Source organism: Phyllostomus hastatus, unplaced genomic scaffold (genome assembly GCF_019186645.2).
Source record: "Phyllostomus hastatus isolate PE091 unplaced genomic scaffold, TTU_PhHast_1.1 phas_contig_195, whole genome shotgun sequence".
In the NCBI taxonomy this organism is placed as follows: Eukaryota; Metazoa; Chordata; class Mammalia; order Chiroptera; family Phyllostomidae; genus Phyllostomus; species Phyllostomus hastatus.
The window spans coordinates 3,093,278-3,105,486 of record NW_025333706.1 but is presented as its reverse complement, the minus strand read 5'-3'; positions in this window follow the sequence as shown (position 1 = coordinate 3,105,486).

The following is a 12,209-nucleotide window of genomic DNA, read 5'->3' as shown; positions in this document are numbered from 1 at the left end:
AAAAAGAGTCTCTAAGTGCCCATATAATTAAAAAAAAACAAAAATTAGTTTAAAATTTTTGATTTAAAAACAATGATTTTCAAATCAAAAACATTTTATGCCAGAAATATTCACAGGGCAAATGATATGGCTTAATTCTATGTTTCAATCAGTTACTGAGGAGAAATGTGGAGAAATGGGATACGAAGCTGCAGAGACTGGGAAGTAAAGACATGGCAAGTAAAGGCTCAGGAGAGAGGGTCGGAACCAATCCTAAATGCATCCAGTTAGCACATGAAGTGAGGACATAGAGTCCCATCGTCTGGAAAACTGTCACTAGAGATGTTTAATAATCAGAAACAGGATAAGTCAGGAGCTCAAACACTAGTTCTGGTACTCACTAGCTATAGAAATTTGGGTAAGTTTTTTTCTTTTAATTTCCTTCAGGTTACTTTATCAAAAATGAGGATTAAATTCCAAAAATTCACGAGTTGAGGAGAGATGTATGTTTAACCCTTAGCAAAGTATATGGCATAATAAGTATTTAATGGTTGGTGCTATTATGATCACAGACATATGAAGTCTGTCCTGAAAAACTTAAGCCATTACTAATATAACAAGAATGGTTGGCACAATATCAATGTGACCTGGCAGCCGAGGAGAGTAGACTGGAATGCTCATGCATGATCAATGGTGACTTCACTGCACTAGTCAGTGGGGGCAGTAGATGTCATTGAGTGAGCATGTGTACTCTGTGGTCATCACATTAAAAATGCCTGAGTGAGTAGAGCAATGATCTGCATTAAATTTTGTGTTAAACTTGAATATTCCTCTGTGGAGACCATTCAGATTCAGAAGGCCACAGCTATGGGCAACTGGTGATTGGCAGCTTCATCATGACATCACACCTGCTCACACATCATGTCTCATTCAGAGTTTTTTTGTGAAACATCAAATCACCCAGGTTACTCAGACCCCCTACAGCCCAGATTTGGTGCCTTGCAACTTCTGGCTTTTCCCAAAACTAAAATCACCTTTGAAAGGGAAGAGATTTCATGTGATCGATGAGATCCAGGAAATATGATGGGGCAGCTTATGATGGTGATTGGGAGAACTGTGTGAGGTCCCAGCATAGCTACTTTGAAGGAAACTAAGGCATTATTGTCCTATGTACAATGTTTCTTGTGTCTTCTTTAATAAATGCCTCTGTTTTTCATATTACAAGGATGGACACATCCTGGGCAGAACTTGTAGTCTACAAAATTAGGGAGAAATGGGCATTGTGGAGATCCACCTCCACACAAGTGAGGGTGATCAAGTGAGGGTGACAGCCCAACTAATGGGACGGGCAGTGAGAAGAAATGGAAACAGAACAGCCTGATCAAACACGAACCTGGTAATCCTCCCTTCCTCACTTTCTACTTGTGTGGCCTTAGGTAATTTATTTCATCTTTCCAAGTTTTAGTTTTCTTGTGACGTGTCTAAAAAATTAAAATAACAAATGCATTGAATAAAAGGTAGTATTTTTTATTAAAACCTGAATGGATATATTTAAAACATTCTTCATGATGTTTTACTGTTTTTTTTAATTTTATTGTAATCATTGTTCAAGAACAGTTTTCTCCCCTTTACTCCTATTCTAGCCCGCCCACCCATCCCTTCCCACTTCCCTCCCATTACCACACTCCCCCTAGTTTTGTCTATGTGTCTTTTAAATTTGTTCCTGTAAACCCTTCCCATTCTACCGTGAAATTCCCTCTTCTCTCCCCTCTGGTCACTATCAGCCTGTCCTCTATTTCAGTGTCTTTGACTATATTTTGCTTGTGTCTTTGTTTTGTTGTTTAGGTTCCTGTTAAAGGTGAGATCATATGGCATTTGTCTTTCACTCCCTGGCTTATTTCGCTTAGCATAATGCTTTCCAGCTCCACCCATGCTGTTGCAAAGGGTAGGAGATCCTTCTTTCTTTCTGCCACATAGAATTCCATTGTGTAAATGTACCATAGTTTTTTGATCCATTCTTACTGATGGGAACCTAGGTTGCTTCCAGCACTTAGGTATTGTAAATTGTGCTGCTGTGAACATTGGGGTGCATAGGTTCTTCTGTATCAGTATTTTAGGGTTCTTCAGATATAGTCCCAGCAGTGGAATCGCTGGGTCAAAAAGCAGATCCATTTTCAGTTTTCTGAGGAAGTTCCATACTGCTTTCCATAGTGGTTGTACCAGTCTGCAGTCCCACCAACAATGCACTAGGGTCCCCTTCACTCCACAACCTCTCCAGCACTTGTTGTTTGTTGCTTTGTTTATGATGGCCATTCTGACTGGTGTAAAGTGGTATCTTATTGTGGTTTGAATTTGCATCTCCCTGATAGCTAGTGATATTGAACACCATTTCATGTGTCTCTGGATCCTCTGTATGTCCTCCTTGGAGAAGTGTCTGTTCAAGTCCTTTGCCCATTTTTTAATTGTGTTGCTTGTCTTCTTAGAGTAGAGTCGTGTAAGTTCTTTATATATTTTGGAGATTAAACCCTTGTCTGAGGTATTATTGGCAAATATGTTTTCCCATACAGTTGGTTCTCTTTTTATTTTAATACTGTTTTCTTTAGCTGTGCAGAAGCTTTTTATTTTGATGAGGTCCCATTTGTTTATTCTTTCCTTTATATCCCTTGCTCTAGGGGACATGTCAGTAAAAAAGTTTCTGTGTGAAATATCTGAGATTTTCCTACCTACGTTCTCCTCTAAGACTTTAATGGTGTCACGGTTTATATTTAAGTCTTTTATCCACCTTGAATCTATTTTTGTTTAAGGTGTAAGTTGGTGCTCGAGTTTCATTTTTTTTGCACGTAGCTGTCCAGTTCTCCCAACACCATTTGCTGAAGAGGCTATTTTTACTCCATTTTATGTTGCTGCCCCCTTTGTCAAATATTAATTGACTGTAGAGACTTCGGCTTACTTCTGGGCTCTCTGTTCTGTCCCATTGGTCCATGTGCCCATTTTTATACTGGTATTAGGCTGTTTTGATTACAGTGGCCTTGTAGTATAGTTTACTGTCAGGTATTGTGATCCCTCCTACTTTACTCTTCTTTCTCAAAATTGCAGCAGCTATTCGGGTCGTTCATGGTTCCATGTGAATTTTTGAAGTGTTTGTTCTATGTCTGTGAAATAAGCCTTTGGTACTTTAATAGGTATTGCATTGAATGTGTGAATTGCTTTGGGTAGTATGAACATTTTCATGATATTAATTCTTCCAATCCATGAACACGATATATGTTTCCATTTGTTTGTGTCTTCCTTGATTTCTTTCCTCAGTGTTATGTAGTTTTCTAAATACAGGTCTTTTACCTCTTTGGTTAGGTTTATTCCTAGATATTTTATTTTTCTTTTTGCTATTTCAAATGGGATTTTTTTTCTTGATTTCTGCTTCTGCTGTTGCATTGGTGGTGTACAGAAATAGCTTTGATTTCTGGATGTTGACTTTGTATCCCACTGTTTTGTCAAATTCATTTATTAGGTCAATCAGCTTTTTGCCCAAGCCTATAGAATTTTCTATGTATATTACCATGTCATCTGCAAACAGTGACAGTTTTGTTTCCTCCTTTCCGATTTGGATGCCTTTTATTTCTTTTTCTTGTCTGATCGCTGTGGCTAAAAATTCCAGTACTATATTGAATAGAAGTGGTGAAAGTGGACAGCCTTGGCTTGTTCCTGATCTTAGTGGAAAAGATTTTAATTTTTTCCCATTGAGTATGATGTTGACTGTAGGTCTCTCATATATGGCCTTTATTATGTTGAGGAATGCTCCCTCTATTCCCACTTTGCAGAGTGTTTTTATCATAAATGGGTGCTGTGCCTTATCAAATGCTTTTTCTGCATCTATTGATATGATCATGTGGTTTTTGTCTTTGCTTTTGTTTATGTGATGTATTACATTTACTGACTTGCGAATATTGTATGATCCTTGCATCCCTGGAATGAATCCCACTTGATCATGGTGTATGATCTTTTTAATGTATCGTTGGATGTGGTTCCCCAGTATTTTGCTGAGGATTTTAGCGTCAATGTTCATCAGTGATATTGGCCTGAAGTTTTCTTTCTCTGTTGTGTCTCTATCTGGTTTTGGAATTAGGATGATGTTGGCCTCATAAAAAGAGTTTGGGAGTCTTCCATCATTTTGGATTTTTTTGGAATAGTCTGTGAAGAATAGGGGTTAGCTGTTCCTTAAATGCTTTGTAGAATTCTCCTTTGAAACCATCTGGTCCAGGGATTTTGTGTGTCTAGAGTTTTTGGATTACTGCTTCAATTTCTTTTGCTGTTATTGGTCTGTTCAGGCTTTCTGTTTCTTTTTCATTGAGTTTTGGAAGATTATATTTTTCTAGAAATTTGTCCATTTCACCATGGTTTTCAAATTCCTTGGTATACAGTTCTTTATAGTAATTTCTTACAGTCCTTTGTATTTCTGTGGTGTCAGTTGTAATCTCTCCTCCTTCATTTCTTATTGTGTTTATTTGGGTCTTCTCTCTTTTTTTCTTGATGAGTCTGCTTAAAGGCTTGTCGATTTTGTTTATCTTTTCAAAGAACCAGCTCCTGGATTCATTGACCCTTAGAATTGTGATTTCAGTCTCTGTGTTTTTTAAGTCTGCTCTGATTTTGGTTATTTCCTTCCTTCTGCTTGCTCTGGGCTGTCTTTGTTGTTGTTCCTCGAGTTCTTGTAGATGTAGGGTTAGGTTGTTTGTTTGAAATGTTTCAATCTCTTTTAGGTAGGCCCTTATTGCTATGAACTTCCCTCTCAGGACTGTCTTTGCTGTGTCCCATATGTTCTGGGTTGTTTTATGTTAATTTTAATTTGTGTCCAGAAACTTTTTGATTTCTTCCCTAATTTCATTCTTGACTCATTCATTGTTTAATAGCATGCTATTTGATCTCCATGATTTTGAGTGTTTTGGGTTTTTTTCCTTGGGGTTGGTTTCTAGTTTCAGTCCCTTGTGGTCAGAGAAAATGCTCGGTATGATTTCAATTTTCTTGAAATTGTTGAGGCTTGTTTTGTGTCCTGTCACGTGGTCCATCTTTGAAAGTGTTCCATGTGCCTTTGAAAACAATATGTATTTTGCTTCTTTGGGATGAAGAGCTCTATATATATCACTTAAATTCATTTTATCTAGGGCGTTGTTCAATGCCTCAATATCTTTGTTGATATTTTGTTTGGAAGGTATGCCCACTTTGCACAGTGGGGGGTTAAAATCCTCTACTATAATTGTGTTGCTGTCAATATCTTTCTTGAAGTCCTCTAAGACTTTCTTTATGTATTTGGGTTCTTCTATATTGGGTGCATATATATTTACAATGTTTATGTCTTCGTGGTGGATTCTTCCCTTGAGTATTATGTAGTGACCTTCTGGGTCTCGCTTTATGTCCCTTTTTTGGAAGTCTATTATGTCTGATATGAGTATTGCCACCCCAGCTTTTTTTCCCTCTCCGTTTGCTTGGAAAATTTGTTTCCAGCCCTTCACTTTCAGTCTTTGTAGGTCTTTTGTCCTGAGGTGGGTCTCTTGTAGGCAGTATATGTGTGGGTCGTGCTTTCCTATCCATTCAGCTATTCTATGTCTTTTGATTGGAGCATTTAATCCACTTACGTTTAAGATTATTATTGATAGGTACTTATTCATTGCCATTTTCATACCTGTGTTCCTCTCTCTCTCTCTCTCTCTCTCTCTCTCTCTCTCTCTCTCTCTCTCTCTCTCTCTCTCTCTTTTCCTTCCTTTTCTTAAAGCAATCCCTTTAGCATTCTTGCAGAGCTGGTTTGGTGGAGGTGTATTCTTTTAGACTTGTTTGGTCTTGGAATCTCCTTATTTGGCCTTCTATCTTAATTGAGAGCCTTGCTGGGTAAAGTAGCCTTGGTTGCAGATCTCTGGTTTTCATTACTTGGAATATTTCTTGCCATTCTCTTCTGGCTTGGAGTGTTTCCATTGAGAAGTGAGCTGCTAACCTTATTGGGTCTCCTTTGTATGTTACTTCCTGTTTCTCCCTTGCTTTTAAGATTCTCTCTTTGTCTTGGTATTTTGCCATTTTAATTATGATATGTCTTGAAGTGGTCCTGTTTGGGTTCCTCTTGATTGGGACTCTGTGTTTTGTAGATTTGTGTGACTTTTTCTCTCATCAAATTAGGGAAGTGTTCCATCATTACTTTTTCAAACAGGTTTTCTATCCCTTGCTCTTCTCTTCTCCTTCGGGTATCCCTATTATATGGAGATTATTATGTTTCATATTGTCCTGCATTTCTCTTAATCTCTCTTCATTCTTTCTGAGCCCCTTTTCCTTTTCTTGCTCTTTCTGAGTGTTTTTTTTCTACCTTGTCCTCCAGCTCTATGATCCAATCTTCTGCTTCATCAATCCTGTTTTTCATTCCTTCTACTGTGTTCTTCAGTTCAGAAATTGTATTCTTCATTTCCTCTTGGCCCTTGCTGATAATTTCTATTTCCTTTTGCATGTTGATGTAGTTTTCAGTGAGTTCACTGTAGCTTCCCTGTAGTTTCTGGTAGCTCATTGTGAGCTCATTGAGCTTCCTGATGACCATTGTTTTGAACTCAATATCTGCTAGTTGACTTGCCTCTGTTTCATTTAGCATTCTTTCTGAGCCTCTTTTCCTTTTCTTGCTCTTTCTGGGTGTTTTTTTCTATCTTGTCCTCCAGCTCAATGATCCAATCTTCTGCTTCATCAATCCTACTTTTCATTCCTTCTACTGTGTTCTTCAGTTCAGAAATTGTATTCTTCATTTCCTCCTGGCCCTTGTTGATACTTTCTATTTTCTTTTTTGTGTTGATATAGTTTGCAGTGAGTTCATTGTAGTTTCCCTGTAGTTTCTGGTAGTTCACTGTCAGCTCATTGAGCTTCCTGATAACCATTGCTTTGAACTCAGTATCTGATAGTTGACTTGCCTCTATTTGATTTAGCATTTTTTTCTGAGGCTTCCTCCTTTCTTTTCATTTGGGGATTGTTTCTTTGTCTTCCCATTGTTTGTGAGTCTCTTCTTGTTAGCCTCTGCTTTTTAAATGGATCTGTTCTTGCTCCCTGGGTTTATGGTGTTAACTTCTGTGGTAGAATACCTGTGAGATTCAGTGGTGCAGTCTCCTGGATCCCCTGAGCTCACTGGTCTTGCGCTGTTGTTTAAGTTGGCTCTGTGTTTGTCTTTGGGTTTTGACTGCCATTGGGTCTTTCTTTGGTGGGTCTTTCTCAGCAGCTGGGTAACTGAGGGTCACTCTGTCTACCACCTCCTGTATTTTGTTGTGGTGGTGAGGGCAGGTTGTGTTGAAGCTGGTTCTTCCATGTGTACAAGGTTTTGAGGATTCTGTCTTGCTCTTGTTCAGTTGTTTTTACTGGGTAGTGTCTCCACTATTTAGTTGTATTTCCAGATAGGTCCTGGATTGAGGTTAGTGTGGCCTCCACTCCCTCCTTCACCTTCTCCTGTTGTTATCTGTTAGTGATCCCTTTATTGTTGGGTTTCCTCTTGCAGTGGGTATCTTGCTGTTCACAGATTCCACCTACTCTTTTTTATGATCATTTGGAGTGGGAAGGCAAAATGGCTTAAGACAGGAAGGGAGTATTGTATGATGTTTACAGTAGCAGCCAGTAAAAAAGAGATAGGAGATCGTTTGGCTATGTATAGTGTTAACCGTGATATTCCACCCAAATAATTGATTTTTAGAAAGAATGGAAAGAAGATAAGACTCTTGTTGGGGAGGGAAGGATTGTGAGTTGGATCTCAAAAGCAGTGAGGTTGTGGGAGGTCAGATTCTGAGGTAAGGTAGAGTAAAGGATAGTAAATAGGTGTCATGTATGAGAGAATACAGTTAACCACAACAGTAACAGAATTCTGGAAACTGTGAAATGGGCTAAGATCTGGGAGGGGTTTCTGAAGTATTTACAATTATATGCAACAGCTATTATTTACAATAATATTAGAGCAACAATCATGACAGAATTTATGTGATCTAGATAACAAGAATAGGGAGTATAGGATTTTGTGTAGTGTGCTAATGGGACACAAGTGAATTGAGGGACAGTACATTAGCAATACACTATGAAAGAGATATCAGGGGAAACCTGTCAAATGATACAACATAACCAGCCTAGCAAAGCATAGTATATAGAAAGAAGAGGAATACAAAAATACTATTAAAATAAAAGATGTAAGAATATTGAAAAATAATAATAATAATAATAATAATAATAATAAGCAATACCTTGCAGGTTCTCTGTAATAGCAAAGTGAAATTTGTCTCACTCTCACAGCTGTTGTGATACCCCTTCTTTGGGTCCAAGTCTGGTCTTTTCACAGTTCCAGGGATTTTTTTTGTGTTTTTTTTTTTTTTTGTCTCACTTCTAGGTATTTAAAAAAAGGCAAATGAAGGAAGGAGAAAGATAAAATTGGAAAGAAAGGAAGAAGGAATAAAGAAAGAAAGAAAGAAAGAAAGAAAGAAAGAAAGGAAGAAAGGAAGAAAGGAAAAAGGAGTTGAAAGCGAAAAACATAATAAAAATTAAAAAATAAAAAATTATTTTTAAAAATTTAAATAGTATAAAATTAAAAAGCCTCTTGGTTTCAAAGTGGCCAAACTGGTTTTTCTGGGCTTGCTAGCTGAAGCAGGCTGACTGGTATGGCATTTCATCTGTACTCAGTCAACTGTGTGCACTCTCAGGGGAGCTATCCTGGCACCTGTTCCCTGCACCTTGGGTTTGGGATCCAGGCCTTTCCCCGGGGTTACTGCTGTGGGCTGGGGTGCGGGCGAGTGTGTTAGGCCAGGCTGCCTCACCTTTCCCAGTGCTATGGGGGTGCACCGGGTCTTCCGCACAACCTTCCAGGCAACCTCGGGATCGCTGCCCAGCTCGGCAGCAGGGAGGCCGGAGGGATTGCTGCGGGAGTATTCCCCAAACAGTGTCTGTCTTTTCACTTTTTCTTTTTGAGAAATTCCTCTTACTCAAGGCTGCTACTCCATGCAGTGGCCTGGCCTCTCCCACAGTCCAGTTCTCCAGCCAGACTGGTGACTACGGGGGTCAGGGACTGTCACTGCGTGACTCAGAACTCTGCTGGTGTCCATAGACTCTGTGGGTATTCATAGCCCCTGTGTGTTTGGTAGCAACTGGGTTTCTCCTGGTGCTGCTCAGACCTTTTTTGGCTGGGGAGGGAGCAGTTGCCCCAGCTCTCTCCCAAGGACTCTGTGGCAAACCTGGCAGAGGGTGCCGGGCCTGGGGCAGCAATCCCCCTGGACCCCGCGCTGGTCCCTGGGGCCTTATTGTTCTGAAGCACTCTCCTTATGGTCTGTTTTTTTTGATTCCGCTACAATTTTCGGTCTCCTATTTTCATATATGCTGAGGTACTGTTGGTTGTTTGTTCTTTTACTCCATAGATCGGCTAGGATATTCTCTTGTATGTAGAGAGAAGTAGAATCTTCTCCCTCCTACACTGACACCATCTTCCTCCAGCCCAGCTAGCTCTGTTCTTAGCTCAATCAACCACAGATTACTTTTTCTCTCTGCTTCTGCATTGTGACCATTTAAGGCCTGACAGGTTCACGAGATTCAGGCAGACAGAAGAATATTCATGGAGCTGTTGGGATATCTGATATGCCTTTATTCAAGGGTGGGCAAGCCATGCATGCTGCAAGCTGTGTGTCGTCCCCTTGCATGTCTCTGCATGTCACCTACCCTCTGTGTGGCACCCAGCATGGCACCCAGTAGGCAGTGCCTACCCTCTTAAATACTGGAGACAAACAAAGCTGGCAGGATGCCAAGAGATCTGGTGCAACGGAGCTTCATACTACACATGAGAGCCCACTCAAGGCTATGGGAACACTTTATGGGACCCAGTCTCTAGGCTATGAGATCCCTACTTATCAGGCCCATTCTCAAGGTTATGGTAAATTGCTTTCCTTAGTTGCCCAGAAACCTGGGTGAGGAAGCCAGACTGCCTCCATTTACCCTATAGCTTTGTTATGCGGCAAAACTGATTTTTTGCATGATTCACATATTGTTACATAGAATATTAAAAGACATGTATTTAAAAGTGAAGATTTAAAGAAAATAATAGTTTCTCTGGCTTTATCAAGGAAATTCTTAAGTAAGTTGCTACTAGCACAGCTTGGTGCCACTGCCTTGATTTGTGCTTACATGCCAACAGTTGTATGGCTGATTGATTTTGTACTATCACTGCAAATGTCATAATATTAAAACAAGCAAATAATATTTTACCGTTTTTCACGAAAATAGTTTTGGCATCTTGGGGAACCTCTGGAGTCATCAAATCACACTTTGAGAATCACTGTGTAAGAGACAATGTAAACAGGGGAGACTGACCTCAAGGTGACCCAGATATTTTAATCAATAGAGAAGGAATTTAAAGCAGCTATTATAAGTATGCTCAAAATTTTAAATAGAAATATGCTCAAAATGAATGATCAAATAAGAAATCTCAAAATAGAAACTACTCAAAAGAACCAAACAGAAAGTTATAGAACTGAAAAATACCACTCCAAAATTTTAAAAATTCACTGCATGGGCTCAACAGTAGGTTGGAAAGGAAAGAAGAAAAAGTCAGTAACTGGCAGATAAATTTATAGAAACTATCATATCTAAAACATAGAGATAAAAAGAATTAAAGAAATAAACACAGCCAGACTCTATCAAAAGGTCTAACATACTTGTAACTGGAATCCAAGAAAAAGAAGAAAAGAGTGGGGCAGAGATAAGTATTGGAAAAACAAACAGCCCAAAGTCCAAAAATGAGGAAAAGACATATATTTATAAATTAAAGTTAATTGGAGAACCCCAATGAAAAACACAAAGAAAACCACACAAAGGCACATGACAGTCAAATTGCAAAAAGCCAAAGAGAAGCAGAAAGTCTTAAAAGCTATCAGAGAAACGATACAGTACATTCAGGGAATAATAACAACTGATAATTTGTTTCTCATCATAAATAATGGCAATTGCTATTGGCATATTTAATATGCTAAAGGAAAAAAATCTCAGCTCAAGATTCTATATCCAATGAAAATGTCCTTGAGCCCTGACTAGTGTGGATCGGTGGGTTGAGTGTCATCCTGCAATCTGAAAAGTTCTCCAGTTCGATTCCCAGTCAGGGCACATACCTGAGTTGTGGGCCAGGTCCCCAGTTGGGGACGTGCTAGAGGCAACTGATAGATGTTTCTCTCACACATCAGTGTTCTTCTCCCTCTCTTTCTCCTCTCTCTCCCTCTCTAAAAAAACAAAAACAAAAAAACCCATAAATGAAAAAAAATCTAAAAAGGAAAATGTCCTTGAATAATGAAGGTAAAATAAAGACACTTTCAGATAAAGGAAAATTTAACATATTCATGGCCAGCAAATTCAGAGTTCAGAAAATGCTAAAGTATGTTTTTTAGGTCAAATTGAAATGATACTAGGTGAAAATTCTTATTTGCAGGAAATAATGAAGAGTACTAGAAATAGTAAATATGTGTGGAAATATTTTTAAGAAATGATTTTCATCTTGATTTCTTGAAACTATTCGGTTGGCTAAAATATTAGTTTGTTTTTTTTTCATATGATGGCTTCAGTAGTGCTTACTTGTCTTTAACTTGATTCGAAACAATTTTGTTAGATTGTATTGTGACCGCTGTCCCATCAATGTGCATTTAAAAAAACTTAGCAAAATTGGTGAATTTTTGTGCAGCCATTTTAATATTTAAAATGGAAGAAAATGTGCAACATTTTAAAATTGCAAATGAAATGCAAAAAAAGGTTTGTGCAGTGTATGAAGAAGGTGCTGTGGCTGATCAAATGTGTCAAAAGTGGTTTGCAAAATTTCTTGGTGCTATTGACATTTTGGCCAAATAATTCTTTGCTGTGGATCTGTCTTATGCATTGGAAGATATTTAGCAGCACCCTTGGTCTCTACCCACTAGGAGCCAATAGTGGGAGCTAGCTGGCATACTCAAAATATTCAAATCAATAAAGTTATTAATGAAAATGAAAAATATGTCTTACATTTTATGGAAAAAAACCATATGGACTTTTTGGCCAGCCCAATACATGTGACTGTATAAAGCAAAAATTATAACAATGTATCATGGTTTTGCTGTGTATATACAACAAGGTCTGCCTGGAAAAAGTCCAGCCATTGTTAATGTAACAAAAACAGTTTGTGGGACATCGATGTGACCTGGCAGCCAAGGAAAGTGGACTGGGATGCTCATGTGTGAACA